The sequence below is a fragment of the Mustela putorius genome, unplaced genomic scaffold (genome assembly GCF_011764305.1).
Source record: "Mustela putorius furo isolate JIRA1106 unplaced genomic scaffold, ASM1176430v1.1 tig00000281_pilon_pilon_pilon, whole genome shotgun sequence".
Classification (NCBI taxonomy): Eukaryota; Metazoa; Chordata; class Mammalia; order Carnivora; family Mustelidae; genus Mustela; species Mustela putorius.
This window is the reverse complement of record NW_025421343.1, coordinates 11,910,017-11,927,139: the sequence shown is the minus strand read 5'-3', so window position 1 is coordinate 11,927,139 and position 17,123 is coordinate 11,910,017.

The following is a 17,123-nucleotide window of genomic DNA, read 5'->3' as shown; positions in this document are numbered from 1 at the left end:
CTGTTGACTCTGGCATAAAATAATACCAATGAAACACGATTCTCTAGTGTACATCCCCATGATGAGAATATTGGAAGAAGACACTAATCTACCACCATCAGTTATTTATCTTCCAGAAAGGAAAGTGGTAATCCAGAAAGGATCCTACTTCCTGATGATTATTGTAGCATATTTTACACCACTATTGGTTGTAAGAGATAATGGAACATCTCTCAAACCAAGAATCTTAAACAATCTTCCCACAGACCTATGATCAAGGTTGCTTGGGGTCATGGTCTTCCTGGAAATAGTTCGGCATTGGTGCATACACATCTTACAGCTCTATGATGAAAGGCCTGATTCACAAGCAGAATTTGCCAACATGCCCAAACTTGCTCCTGCATGTGTGTTTATTACACCAGTACTTACAGAGAAAGGGACATATGATCACTAAAATGAACACAGTGTGGGAACATGGGAAGGACCATTCCTGGTCATGGATACTATCTGCTATTCCATCCCTTCCACATCTCCTGGTGATACTCTTAAAAGTTCTCTTTAACTTGAGGGGCAGCCCTTGAGCTGTCTAATACGGGTCAGGCTAGATGACTTTATCTGACTTCTGTTAGGTATTATTATGAGATGGGATACTCACTCAATTGTTTTAGGTTCATAATTTCAATGACATGCAAGAGATCTGGAAATATACATAGATTACCTCTGAAAAAAGGGAAAAGTTGCCAGGCACTTTTAAACTCTAATCATTTACCACAGTATCATGAGATAGATATTAGCTGATTTCCCATTTTACAGATTAGGAAAATAAGTCTGGCAAGTAATTTTAAAATTGCCCCATGTCAGAGTAGTAAAACTGTGATTTGAACTCTTAGACAGTGTTAGAAGAAAATCCCGATATAAATTTGGGCTTCACAAAGTCATTTGCCTTTTCTACTCTGCTTATGGAAATAATGAGTTTCATGAGAAACACTAGTGAGTACGTTCAGCTATCGATATGAGAAATATCCATTATGGAGGTGGGAAGTTGATTAAGCAGGAGGAACTTTGAATTGTCTGAAGGGTGAGAAATTAAAAAAACAAACAAACATTAAATGTCAGTGAGTCAAAGAACTTCAGTAAAAAAAGTAAGAATTACCCAAAAGCAACTACAGCCTAAATAAGTAAATCATTGGAAGCTGTGGAACTGTGAATGGAGAGTAGAATAATAGGTAAAAAGTTAAACTTTGTTACTTAATTTTGTTGGGTTGAAGGACATAGTTATAGCTAGGAATTGTCACTTTTGCAATGCCTCTAATTTTCTCTTCCCGATATTTAACCATGTACACTGATAAAGAACACTTTGTGGAAACAAAGTATTTGAGTAATAATGAAGTGCAATCTCAGTTGGTGAGTCAAAAGCATGGTAATTTGGAGGAACAGATTTACCATGGGACTCTATCTAATTCATACTTTTGTAATTTTAGCAGGTCAGCTTTGGAGAATCCTTCTCTCCTCTTACCTATTAGAGAAGCAGGGAAAAAAATCAAATGGTTTCCAGAAAGAGTAGAAACCGTACATATTAAAGAGCTATAATGCTATATATGACCATAACAACTATTCATGTGTTTCTATTTCCTCAAACTCTACATTTATACATAACTCAGTAAAAAGTCCCCAAATTACTAAGACCTCTACCAATCAAGTCTGATTTTTTAAAATAGTAATTATTTCACCTATCTTCTATTTTTTAGTATAGTTGACAATGTTACTAAGTTTTAGGTGAACAACATGGTGATTTGACAGGCTTATATATTATGTTATGCTCACCCCAAGTGTAGCAACCACCTGTCCCCCTACACTATTATTAGAATACCACTGACAATAGTCCTTACGCTGCACCTTTTATTCCCACGACTTACTCATTCCTTAACTGGAAGCCTGTCCATCCACTCCCCTTCACCCATTTTGCCCTTCTTTTCATCACCTTCCTCAGGCAACCAACAGTCTGTTCTCTGTATTTATAGGTCTGATTCTGCTTTTTGTTTACTCATTTTTTAGAGTTTACATATGAGTAAAATCGAATGATATTTGTCTTTCTCGGCCTAACTTACTTCACTTACCTTAACACCCAATACCGCCCAAAGCAATCTGTAGATTCAGTGCAATATCTATCAAAATACCAACAGCATTTTTTATAAAACTATAACAAAAAATACTAAAATTTGTAGGGAGCCACTAGATTTGACTATTCAAAGCAATCATGAGAAAGAAAAACAAAGCTGGAGGATCACAATTCTAGATTTTCAAATATACGACATAAAGCTACAATAATCAAGAGATACTAAAAAATCAAAATAATAAAAAAATCAAAATATATTAATATAACAAAAAAATCAAAATAATCAAAAGAGAGAGTCCAGAAATAACCCTACGCTTATGTGGTCAGTTAATCTATGATAAAAGAGGCAAGAATATACAGTGGGGGAAAGATCGTCTCTTCAATAAATGGTGCTTGGAAACCTGGACAGTCACATGTAAGAGAATGAAACTGGACCACTTTCTAACACCATTCACAAAAGTGTTTCACGTATCTTAACATCAAAATCTGTTTCCCATTTCTTCCCTTCACTTTGTGTCTCTGCTTTGCCAATAGCCAAGACATAGCTTAGAGAGCAAATGAACGTTACAACACTGAAATTATTATAATTGATCTGAAGTACTTACAAGTTGGGGTTGTCATATTGTTGGAAGGCTGTTCTCCTTTATCAGAGGTGGTTTTTTGTATATACTTCATCAAATTCATGATGCCACAAATTGTAAGAATGTTTTATATCTTCTGAATCACTAAAAAATAATAAAGACTTCATGTTAAACTGTGATCCAATGCTGTTTGATCCAATGCTTATCACTTCCATGTATTGAATGGACATTTTTATAGTTATTTAGATATAAGTAAAATCATACACTACTTTTGTGAATGCACAAAAATGCATTTTCAGTAAAACAATTTATTTAGATATTTCTAAAACCTCCTCACAGTCAAAATCCAAATCTTCCAACATGGAATCTTTATTGTTTTTATCTTGCCGATGACATCATCCTCTGTTCCATGAGTACCATTAATTCTGCAATCTTTGTTACTGCTATTTCCTTTGAGGTATTTATAAGATAGGTTCATTTGTCCTCATTTAGGGTTCCGAACAATCCCCTCTGTCATATGTTAGGGCTTAAAGAAAAAGTCTCTCTGGGGAAACTTCCAAGCCAGAGTCACCTATTAACAAGAATCGCAACTCTTAATTGTTCTACTGAGAGGAGTATCAGGAACGTGTGCTTTGCTAGACTGCACTGAGGGACTGTGATCCAGTGGAGGGAACCTGCCCTATCCCACTGTTCTTCTTATAGAACAACAGTGACAAATAACTTCATTACTGGGAACATGAACAGTCTGCTTCAGCCTAGGCAGTCTGAACTTAAGGGATCAGCTCAGATTTTGTCTGGGAATCCCAGCTGCCCCTGTGATGTTACTCTGGAGGGGAAAGAAGACACCAGAACCACAGAAAGCTTACCATGGATGGAGCTCATTCTATTGGGATAACAGGGAGTCCTGACCTGGCTAACTAATTATCCGAATCACCAGAGTGAGCCAATCTTCCAGAGGAATTTTAGTATATCCTGCTCCTTGCATCACAGCGCATCTGAGCTGCTCACAACTCTATGAGTTTTGATGTTGGCATCAGAAGGTTGCAGACAAAAATTAACACCGTATCCCATTCCCAGATGGACCTTAAATGGTTTGTTGACTGAAGCACTGGTGGGATGAAGTTGTCTTGTCTTCCCACCGGGAATATCAACCAAGACCATGACAACTATTTCAGGGTTGCTTCCAGGACGTCAGCATATATAAAATATGTAAGATACAGCCCAATTTCCATCAGGCCAAAATATGAAGTCTCTAAGTGCTTTAGGATCTTTAAAATCTTTGCTCTTCATAAACTCTCTACTCTCCCCCTTTTTACTATTTAATCCAAATTGAAAGAAGGAAGAATATACTATAGTCTCATCCGTATGAACACACTAGGGACTTAATGTGTTATTAAACCAGAAACCTATGAAAGTTTTAAAGGAAAAAGTAGCATTTTCCCCTAAGAATTAGTGATTAATTTTACTATTCTGAGGCAATCAAGGACAAAAGTATTTTGACTGTCACTCACATTTTGAGGATTTTAATGGGACAACCTCTGCAGTTGAGAATCCCATGCATGTACTGTTAATTTACATTTACAAAGTTCTACATTCACTGAGTGATAATCACTTATCCAAGATTCTAAAAATAACCATTAGGTGGTTAAACCAGGTTCTTCCTCAAGTCTCTAAGTTAAGATAAATAATATTATCTCAATTTCATAGACAAAGACCCTGAAGGCTAAAGGTAACTTTCCAAGAACATTAAACTAGTAAGAGGTCAAGCTGACTTTCAACCTACATCTCTCTGACTTGCTCATATCATCACAGGTATGTGGTCTTTTGCTTGCCACTGAGCACTCAAAAGGTTTAAAAATTGCCCGAGATCACATACAGCAATTGTTGGACTCAGACTCCAGTCCAGGTTCTCCCAGTTGAAAGGGTATGTTTAATTTGTATTCTTCCATCAATGTTACAGTTACCTCTACCCTACACCTGAATCTGCTCAGTCATTAGCCTTGCATTGAGGGGCTTTCCAGTCTTAGGATTCTTGAACATAAATCACAAATTAGCTCAGTAAGTTTGTTCTTTTAAAACTCACATCTATGTATTCCTCCTCCATGCCCTTCTTGGATGAGTTAATTTATATTTAGTTAATTTTGAAAATTTATTTTTAATCTGGCTAAGTACCTTACAAATTTGGGTGATTATAACAGTATTGTTATATTTGGTATATCTGGGACATGAAATTTTTATTATTTTTATCATGTCGATTCCTTTTTCTCCTCTCAAACTTCCTTAGTAGCTCAAATACTGTTAATTAGATAGTTCATTTATGGGCATAAAATGAAAGAGTCCCCTGAAAGTGACTATATGACATTGAAAGTGGCAATTTCTTAAGAAGCACATACACCCTAACAGAAGGAGGTCCATCAGCTCACTGGCTGCACTTCCTGAGTGGAGAAGCTGATTTTGAGACTGAAAAGCTGATGAGAACCAAGAGAGCTTCATCGGTGAGTGTGAAGCCACTGCCAAGAAGACAAAGGAGAGGGCTGAGGAGCCACACAAATCACATGCCTGCTGGGCAGGGCACAGGTTCTCTGGATAAGTACAATTTTATAGTTGAGGAAGCCCTAATGTTACGTTATGGTCATCTATACTATTATCAAGCCCCATGAAGAGTACAAATCATCCCACAGTCCACGATGTCTTTCACCTGCACGGCCCACACAATGTTTAATCAAAATTTAAAAGTGCTGACCAGATTTATTTTTAAAGATTTTATTTATTTATTTGACACAGAGAGAGATCCCAAGTAGACAGAGAGGCAGGCAGAGAGAGAGAGGGAGAAGCAGGCTCTTCACTGAGCAGAGAGCCCGATGTGGGGCTCAATCCCAGGACCCCAGGATCATGACCCGAGCCGAAGGCAGAGGCTTTAACCCATTAAGCCACCCAGGTGCCCTGTGCTGACCAGATTTTAAAATAGCACTTTTTTTTTTTGTAAGTATTCTCTTGATTGAATTTTCCAGTTATGTCCAGAAAGAGATATTGAGTCCAATAAAATGGTGAAGTGAAAAACTAATTTGAGAGGGTTGATGTGCAAGGGAAGGTTCCAGGGAAAGAAGCTGTGCTTATTATCTAGTTGTCCTTCTTGTTTGTTATCAGCTACGCAACTGACTTTGGTGGTCTCAGTCATCTCATTTATAAATGAGGCTTCCTGCGATTCTTACAATTAGATTGTCACGTTAGGATTTGAAAGAGCTGGCTCTAATATTTTATGACTCTTTAATTTTCTCTGTTTTCTGAGCAAAACTATTTGTTGTGCACACTTGAAATGCAAAAAAAGAATCTATAGGGGTTAATATGATTTTGTCTTGCTTTTGATGCATAATAATTTGTATTATAAAAGCTTCAAAAGTGAGTACATAGTGAAATTAATCAGTGAGAACAAAGGGGACATTTCTGCATTTGAATCAAAGCTTACATCACAGCATACAGCTAAACTCTGCCTTTATTCAGGGTACTTATTATGTCTCCAGAATTGTTTTAAACAATTTTTAAGGGGACATATCACACAACAGGAGTTTCAGAACCCAGGAGATTACCCAGTATAAGTAAGTCCTTAAGAACATCAGACATGTCAATGGTTGAAAGTGATCACAAGGGAGGGAAAATGGGAGGCTGGAATGGCATTTGAGAGATTAGGAGTCTTCATTCCAGAAAGTGATTTATGTTAAGCAGAGTTATTTTCAGTAATGAGCTTTTATATTCAATTATATTCATTTTAAATACAGTGATTATGTAAAGCCCATCCATGTTGGCTTACTCCAAGCTCTTTAAATCCCCTAAACCTATCTATGACAATTCTTCTCCTTAGATACAAAGAAAAATCTCAGCATCTGCCTGTACTAAGCAACACACACAGCCCCCTACCTCCCTGAATTCAATCCTTTTTACCTTAAAATGTATTACATTTAAAGCATACAAAAGCATAATAATAACAGATGTTGCCAAATTGGTCCCTATTATGGTTATCTCAAACTGCACATCCTATTAGCAGTGCATTAAAGTTTCATCTGCTCTAGACAGAAATTTATTAATATCAGAATTTTTGTCAATGTACTAGGTAAAAACAAAAATGTGTATCTTGTTATTCAGTTTGTAGTCCTTTGATTGCTAAAATATAGAGAAATACCTTTACATGTAATTGGCCATTCTGGCTTCTTCCTTTTTATATATGTGCCCATTTTCTAAAGAGTTGTTTACCTCTGATCTATTAATTACAAGGAGGGATATACACACACTGCACACATGCACACACCCCATATCCTATATATATAGCCTTTATTATTTATATATATATCACAAATATATTTCCCAAGTTTGAGGCCACTTTTCACCTTTTTCCCCCACCTTTTCTGTGTTTTGAGGTTTGGCTTAAATACTAAATATATTAAGATCTACATTACATATGACTATCTGTGCCCTAATTAAGACACTTATCTAGTTTCCTGTCATAAAGATAAATGTTTATATTATTGTCTTTTCTTACAAAATTTAGCTTTTTTATTTAGAAGTTTAATCCAAATGAACTGATTTTTCCCAGTGGTTGAAGTTTGAAATAGTCTTTATCACAGAGAAACAACTGTCCACAGCACGATTTTCTTACATCTCCTCCCTTCCTTCAGAGGACTGTATTGTACAACTGGCATGTATCGATACCCAAATATGCATAGGATTTGCTGTGTACCCTCATTCTGCTTCAATTATGCATTAATCACTACATCAATACCTTACTTTATTGATTCAGGTAATACCAAGTAAGGCAAGTTCTCCAGCCTTATTTACTTTCAAAGCATTCCTGCCAACCTTGGACTGTGTGCTCCTTTACAGAAAACTCTGAATATGCTAATTAGGCTCCATTAACAGAAATATTAATAATGAAATTTGGGTGGTTCACATCATTATAATACTGTCTTCCCATATGTAAGTATAATGTATTATGCTGTTTGTTTGTTTGTTTGTTTGTTAACATTTTATTAATTTGAGCAGGGAGAGCAGCAGAAAGAGGGAGAAGCAGACTCCCCGCTGAGCAAGGAGCCCAATGTGGGGCTCAATCCCAGGATTTGACACTGGGATCATGAGCTGAGCCAAAGGCAGATGCTTAACCCACTGAACGGCCCAGGCCCTCCAGTTCTCCTGGAATTTTATTCAGCATAGAAGAAACAGCTATACAAAGCATAATGTTTTATAGTCTGAAAGACCTGTTTTAAAGACACTGTCAAGTATGTTTCTCTGGGATGATTTATAATCACACACACAGTAAGTTAATTTTTTTACTAGGGAAATTGGTGCTTCTCTTGGAAATTTTTGATTTTTTTTTCATTACATGCTGACAGTACAATATTTGCCTTCTGAACCAGGAAGCTCAGAGTTCAATTTAACCAGTGCTTAATACTAATACCTATTACTGTATTAAGGTAAATAGCATGAACCTCCTGAAATCTAGGATACAGCTGAGGCCACCAGTACAAGGACTGAAAGGGAAGTGTCAACTGTTTAGAACTTTTGGATCTCACCTTATTTCACTTGAACTAGGAGGATTTCAATTACCCTGTCAAACAAACTGGATTTGGAGGTAAGATTTTGTTTAAAGTATATAACATTTGTAACTACTAAAAAAAAAAAAAAAAATCTTATTAAAAAGTAACAGTTTGGGATGCCTGGGTGGCTCAGTTGGTTAAGCAGCTGCCTTCAGCTCAGGTCAAGATCCCAGCGTCCTGGGATCGAGTCCCACATCAGGCTCCTTGCTCCGCAGGGAGCCTGCTTCTCCCTCTGACTCTGCCTGCCACTCTGTCTGCCTGTGCTCACTCTCTCTCTCTGACAAATAAATAAGTAAAATCTTAAAAAAAAAAAAAAAAAAAAGTAACAGCTTAAGTGGCTCAGTTGTTAAGCATTTGCCTTAGGCTCACGTCAGGATCCTGGCGTTCTGGGATTGAGCCCCACGTCAGGGTCCCTGCTCAGTGGGAAGCGTGCTTCTCCCACTCCCCCTCCCACTCCCCCTGCTTGTGTTCCTTCTCTCGCTGCCTCTCTCTGTCTAATAAATAAATAAAATCTTAAAAAAAAAATAACAGTTTGAAAATCACTGGTGTTGGTGATTATTATTCTTTACTCTATTCACTAGATTTTGGCTGTTTTTCTTAAGAGTGCCACCAAATATGTATCAATTATTACAAACTGTTATCTCAAATCTTATGGCTGTAACTACAATATAATAATTTAAGATCATTGTCTTAAGAAACACCAGTCTTTCAATTGCTGTGATTATAGAAATAGAAAGATGTGGCAAACGGTGGGATGTCTCTGATTGTTCTGGAATTGTTTCATGGGTCAGAAAAAGTGGTTGAACAGCAGCTAAAATGACATTTATTTAAACCCAGTTAGGATAATTTTGTTTAGGAAATAATGAGTTGGACTAAAGAAAATTAAGGAATACTTTATTGAGTGCAAACCAAGGGCAATCACTGTTGTAAAAAACAAGGGAAGTGTAAATGTATAAAAGGCAAAGTTCTTATTTCAAGAGTTATCTGGTCTATAGGGCAAGATTTCGCTTGTATGTCTATCTATCATCTATTTATAATCATAAATACATCATAAAGTTTTTTTATCTTGATATAACTACAAGCCCAAGAATGCCAACATAAACCAGTAGCAGGAGAGGGGTATGGAACAGATTCTCTCCCTCAGAGTGTCCAGAAAGAATTAACTTGCCAAATTTTGACCTCTAGAACTTGTTAATCCAAGAAGGAAAAAAAGAGATAAAGAGACAAAGAAAGAGAGAGAGAGAAAGAAAAGAGGAAAGAAAAAACTGAATAGGATTTAGATAGAACTAAAAAAAAAAATTTAGAGGAAGAATGAATAACTGAAATCATAGGAGAGAAAAAAATTACATGGGATCTTCTAAAGACAGTGAATATGCTAATTTACAAAAAGATTATATGTTGAATGAAGAGTGAGGGGTAAGATAAAAGAGTAATTTGAACCCACATTTCCAAAGGGCCTTTACTTTTCACATGGAAGAAAATAGAGGATGTCTTATTCTTCCCTACTGTTTTACTGAGATGATGCACAGTAAGAGAAGAAAACTTGTAAAAACCCAAAACACCCATAGCCATACATACTGTTCTGATTTTGACACAGGTCATTTCTTTATATGTGTATGAGCCTGTGCATACACACACACACTGACACACACACCACACTTACATAGGTAGAAACAGAGGGTTCTGATGCTTTGGCCTATAGCTTATTGTCTGGGGACTAGGAAACACTTAGCCAGGAAATTCAAGTTTGAAATACTTTTTAAAAAATATTTTATTTATTTATTTGACACAGAGAGAGAGAGAGAGAGAGAGAGAGCACAAGCAGGGAGAGCAGCAGGCAGAGGGAACAGCAAGCAGAGGGAGAAGCCGACTCCCCACTAAGCAAGGAGCCCAAGTTGGGGCTCGATCCCAGGACCCTGACACGTAACAGGCTGATCCTTCCAGTCCCTTGACATACATTTTTTTTAAAGATTTTATTTGTTTATTTGACAGACAGAGGTCATAAGTAGGCAGAGAGGCAGGGAGGGGGAGGGAAAGCAGACTCCCTGCTGAGCAGAGAGCCAGATGCGGGGCTTGATCCCAGGACCCTGGGATCATGACCCGAGCCGAAGGTAGAGGCTTAACCCACTGAGCCACCCAGATGCCCCTTGACATACATTTTTAACATGACTTTATTACTCAGGAATCACCCACATCTATTAGCATATTTGATAGTCACAATTCTGTGACTTAAACAAAGAAGGATTATTATGCTAATTTTTCAATAAGAAACATCAAAATGTGGAGTTTGTGAAATTTACTTGTTTGTTTTTTTCTGTTATAGCTTCCTCAAGATTTTGAAATGATTCACAAAAAATTCCATTTTCAAATAGTGAAAATAATTGCAAAGCCAAAGTGATACAAAGAGCAGCAATAAATGCCAACATTTATATATTGCTTTATATTTCTCAAAGCACTTCACCACACATTAAAGATCATAAAATTTTTAAATTGTGGGTCACATAGATTTGTTACCATAAACTCACCCATTCTCTACTTTGACAGGAAAGTTAACCTTGAAACAAGTCAGTGATGATAGCTTTGCCCTTTTGTGATGAAGCACAGATTTAACAATACCTCAGTAGAGGTGCACGTTGATGCCAGGGACATAATGTGGATGTAATATGTTAATAGAAGCAAAGAAAGAATCTATATACTTTGCTATAAGGTAGTGTTTTAACAAAGTAACACATTTAATTCCTTCGTGTATGATTTACTTTGGCAATTCTGTATGATGAAGAAATATATGTTTTAAACATTTATGACTGAATATCAAATTAACCATGGCTTTAAAGAAGGAAAAAGCCTGAAGCTTATTAATGGTGGAAATTTCTAAGTATAGGAATAATCTATATAATAAATGAAAGTAAGCTCCCAACAAAATAAAGTGATAATTACCCTTACCATTATTTGTATGATAATGACTTTTGATTATTTATTAAAAATTTGTTTTAGAACTTTGCTACATATTTTACATAAATTGTGTCACTGAATTCTTAAAACAATCGAATGATTTGGGATTTAAAAATAAACAAGAAATAAACAATTTTAGGGGATTTAAATAATTTGATCAAGTTAGATAGGAAAAAGTAACAGAATGAAAGTTAAAACTCTGAAACTTGTGTTCATATTCACTAAAGCTAGAGACTAAGCTCAAGGCCCCAAAGTTAGGACAACGAAAGCTAGGTTTCCTGAGAGTTCCCTCCTACCAGCAAGGAGGCCTTGGCATGCAGAGAGGGGAGTAAAATTCAGGGACCCCTCTCCATCCTGACAATGGAACCCACTCTACATTATTATATCCTTCTCTTTGTGACTAGGATGACGCATATATACCTTGGTGTATTCAAATACCAAGGCCTGCTCCACTGGATTGATCACTTTTGCAATTGCTCATCTTTTCCCCTTGTGCTGGACATTTTTTACCACTCAGCGGCTACCTAATTTCATTAAAAACTGGTTATTTCCTGAAACTCATAAAGTAATGTGCATTTGCTTAAAAAAATTTCCTAACTAGTTCCTTTTTTCTTGGTTTAGGCTAATCATTGTTTGATTTTATTCTAGAATTTCACAGATTTCTAAAAATGTTGAAATCTTTGTTCCATGTGAACTTATTTTATTAGAAGGATGAAGTGGAGAGCTTTTCTTTTTTTTATATATGGCCAGTCAAATTGTCCCAACACTATTTCTTGAATAATCCACATTTTTTTCTAATTTAAGGTGGTAACTTCATCAAATATACAATTCACATATATATATGTATGTATATATGTATGTATGTATGTATATATGTATATATATATACATATATATATATATATATATATATTTACACCCAAACTTTAGGTAAAAATTTAATGGAAAGAAAGGGAAAATACTGTGTTATAATTGAAAATAATGTTATTTCATTGTTCTTTTTCATTTCCAGTTAGGCAGAAGGTATTCAGTTAGGACTGAAAATATCTGGGGATGGGCCACGTGACCCAGTTTCCTCTCCTCCCCAAACACCCATTTGTCAGCTTTCAAAAATTACTGTCTACTATTAGTTATATTTGCTATGCCATGCATTGTATCCCCATGTCTTATTTATTTTATAACTGGAAGTTTGTACCTTTTAATCCCCTTCCTTTATTTTGCCCTACCCTCATTCCTCTCCCTTCTGACAACCACTAAATTGTTCTCTGTATCTATGACCTATTTCTACTTCAGTTTCTGACCACTTGTCTTGTTTTTTAGATTCCACACATACGTGAAATCATACAGTATTTGTCTGTCTCTGACTTATTTCACTTAGCATAGTTCCTTCTAGTTCCAACCATGTTGTTGCAAATGGCAAGATTTCATTCTTTTTTGTGGTGGAGTATTATTCCATGCCATCATATATGTATTATATATTATATGTATAATATGCAAATGTATAACATCTTCATTATTCATCTATAGTTGGACACTTACATTGCTTTCATATGTTGGTTATTATAAATAATGCTATAGTGAACTTAGGGGTGCATCTATCTTTTCAAATTAGTGTTTTGTTTCTTTAGATAAATTTCCAAAGACGGATTTACTGGATCATATGGTAAATCTATTTCTAATTTTTTGAGGAACCTCTAACTGTTTTCTATAGTGGCCATACCACTTTGTGTGTGTGTGTGTGTGTGTGTGTGTGGTGTCACACCATTTTGTACTCCTACCAACAGCACACCAGGGTTCCCTTTTCTCCACATTCTTGCCAAGGCTTGTTTCTTGTCTTTTTGATAACAGTTATTCTGACAGGTGTGAAGTGGTATCTCATTGTGGTTTTGATTTGCCTTTCCCTAATGATGAGCGATGTGGGCACCTTTCCAGGTGTCTGTTAATAACCGTATGTCTTCTTTGGAGAAATGTCTATTCAGGTTCTTTGCCCATCTTTTTAGCTGGATTTTTTTATATTGATTTGTGTGAATTATTTATATATTTAGCATATGAACCCCTTATTGGTTATATAATTTGTGAATGTTTTCTTCTACCTAGTAGATTGTTTTTTCTCTTGTTGATGATTTCTTTTGCCAGGTAAAAGCTTTTTAGTTTGATGTAGTCACATTTATTTTTGCTTTTGCTGCCATTCCTTGACTGAGGAGACAGATCAAATATATATATATCTATATTGCTCAGACCAATGTCCAAGAGATTACTGCCTATGTTTTCTCCCCAGAGTTTTATGGTTTCCAGTCTTACATTTAAGCATTTAATTCTTTTAAAGTTTATTTTTATGTATGATGTAGTAAGTGGTCCAGTTTCATTTTTTTGCATATATTTTTCCCAGCAATATTTATTGAAGAAATTGTCTTTTCCCCCATTGTATGTTTTTGTCTCCTTTCTCAAAGATTGACAAAACAAAAAATTGATATAAAAATGGGATGATTTCTGGACTCTATTGTGTTTCACTTATCTATGTTTCTGTTTTTGTACTGGTACCATACTGTTCTGATTATTTTTTAAAAGTTGTATCTATTTATTTGATAGCGTGCACAAGCAGGGGGATTGGCAAGAAAAGGGAGAGGAAGAAGCAGGCTCCCCACTGAACAAGGAGCCTAATGGGGCTCAATCCTAGGACCTTGGGATCATGACCTGAGCCAAAGGCAGATGCTTAACCAATTGAGCCAGCCAGGCACCCCACAGTGTTTCAAAGATTATAGCTTTATGGTACAGTTTGAAATCAGAGTGTGTGATACCTCCAGCTTTATTCTTTTTTCTCAAGATTGCTTTGGCTATTTGGGATCTTTCATGGTTCTGTACAAATTTTAGGATTATTTGTTACAGTTCTGTGGAAAATGCCATTGGTGTTTTCATAGGGTTTGCATTGAATTTGTAGGTTTCTTTGGGTGGTATGGACATTTTAACAATATTAATTCTTCCAATCCATGCTTAAGGTATGTTTTCCCATTTATTTGTATCAGCCTCCATTTCTTTTTTTGATATCTTAGATTTCAGACTATAAGTCTGTTAACTCCTTAGTTTTATTTATTCCGAGGTTTTTTTTTTAAGATTTTATGTATTTATTTGAGAAAAAGAAGGTGAGAATAAGCGATAGAGCATAAACAGGGGGAGTGGCAGAGGAGACGGAGAAGCAGGTTCCCTGCTCAGCGGGGAGCCCATCATGGGGCTGGACTGGGCCACCTAGGTGCCCCTATTTTATTCTTTTTGATGCAAATGTAAATGGGATTGTTTTCTTAATTTTCCCTACTGTTAGTTCATTTTTAATGTATAGAAATGTAACCAATTTTATGTTTATTGATTTTGCATTCTGCAACTTTACTGAATTCATTTATTTGTTCTAATAGCTTTTTCAGCAGTCTTCATGGTTTTCTGTACATAGTATATGATTGTCATATCTTGATATATTTACACCTCATTGTATAATGACCTTCTTTGTGTCTTTGTCCATTTCTGTCTTAAGTCTATTTTGTCCGATGTCAGTACAGTTGCTGCACTTTCTTTTGGTTTCTACTTGCATAGAATTTTTTTATTCTATCCTTTCCCTTTAAGCCAATATATGTCCTTAATCTGAAGTGATTATCTTAGAAGCAGTGTACAGTTTGGTCTTATTTTTCTATTTATCTAGCCACTCTGTGCCTTTAGATTTAAAACTTTAATTCACTTACATTTAGAGAAATGACAATATGTAAGGACTTACTAATGCCAAATAATTAATTCCTTTCCCGCTGTTTTGTATTTCCATTGTTTCCTTTTTCCTGCTTCTGCTTATCTCTGTAAATTGGAAATTTTCCATGATGGTATGATCTTTTCCTCTTTATCTTTAGTGTATCTACTCTCTGTTTTTTGCTTTGTGCTTAACATGAGATTTATATAAAAGATCTTATAAATAAAATGTCAACTTTAGGCTAGTAGCGACTTAACTTCAGTTACATACAAATGCCCCACCCTTTTACTTCCCTTTTTCCTATTTTTGATGTTATAATTTATTTACCTCCTTTTTATTGTTTATTCATTAAGAAGTTGTAATAGCAGTAGTTAATTTTTAAAACTTTTTCTTTCACCACGAGTTTTAAAGTGTTTTTAAAGTGGTTGATACACCATCTTATTACAGAATTAGAGTTTTCTAAACCTGGTTGTATATTTACATTTACCAATGTGTCTTATACTTTCATATCTTTTTATGTCACTAACTTGCATTCTTTCATTTCAGTTTGAAGAAATATTTTCATTATTTCTTGCAAGGTAGGTCTAATGCTGATGAACCAGTTTATCTTTTGTTTGCCTGGGAAAACCTATATAAAAGATAACTGTGCTGGATAGCACAGTTGGCAATTTTTTAATTTTGACAGTTTGAATATGTCATTGTACTTTCCTCAGTAGGGTTTCTGCTGGGAAATCAGTAACAACCTAAAGGGGAGATCCTCTGTAGGTTATAATCTTCCCCCTCACCTGGCTTCTTTTAAGTTTCTCTTTATCTTTGACTTTTAAAAATTTCATTATAATACGTCCTGGAAAAGTCCTTTTTGCATTAATGTGATAGGGTGATCCATTAGCTTCCTCAACTTGGATATCTGAGTCTCTCTCAGGTTTGGGAAGTTCTTAGCTATTTCCTTATGTAAACTTTCTCTTCCTCTTTTTTCCTTCTGAAATCCCAATTATGCTAATATTTGCATGTTTGATGGAATCCCACAAATCATTTAGGTTTTCTTCACTCTTTTTATCATTCTCTTTTCCTTGTTCTCTTCCTTTTTCTCCTAAGATTGGGTTGTTTCAAAGTTGCTATCCTCTAGCTCACTTATTCTCTCTTCCACCGATCTATTCTAGTGAAGATGCTCTCTACTGCCTTTTTAAAAAATTAACATATAATGATAGAGGGCACATATCTCAATATTGTAAAAGCCATCCATGAAAAACCCACAATGAATACCATTCTCAATGGGGAAAAACTGAGAGCTTTTTCCCTGTGGTCAGGAACATGGCAGAGATGTCCTCTCTCACTACTGCTATTCAACATAGTACTAGAAGTCCTAGTTTCAGCAATTAGACAACAAAAAGAAACAAAAGGCATCTGAATCAGCAAAGAAGAAGTCAAATTCTCACTCTTTGCAGATAATATGATACTTCATGTGGAAAACACAACAGACTCCACTCCAAAACTGCTAGAACTCATATAGGGATTCAATAAAGTGTCAGGATATAAAATCAATGCACAGAAATCAGTTGCATTTCTATACACCAACAACAAGACAGGAAAGAGAAATTAAGGGGCCAATCCCACTTAAAATTGCACCCAACACTGTAAGACACCTAGGAATAAATCTAACCAAGAGGCAAAGAATCTGTACTCCAAAAACTATAGAATACCCATGAAAGAAACTGAAAAAGACACAAAGAAATGGAAAAATGTTCCATGCTCATGGGTTGGAAGAATAAATACTGTGAAAATGTCTATGCTATCTAGAGCGATCTCCACATTTAATGCAATCCCTATCAAAATACCATCAACTTTATTCAAAGAAATGTAACAAATAATCCTAAAATTTATATGGAACCAGAAAAGACCCCAAATAGCCAGAGGAATGTTGAAAAAGAAAATCAAAGCTGGTGGCATCACAATTCCAGACTTCAAGCTCTATTATAAAGCTGTCATCATCAAGACAGTATGGTATGGCACAAAAACAGACACATAGATCAAGAGAACAGAAGAGAGAGCCCAGAAATAGACCCTCAACTCTATGGTCAACTAATCTTCGACAAAGCAGGATAGAATGGAAAAAAAGACAGTCTCTTCAATAAATGGTGTTGGGAAAATTGGACAGCCACATGCAGAAGAATGAAACTGGACCA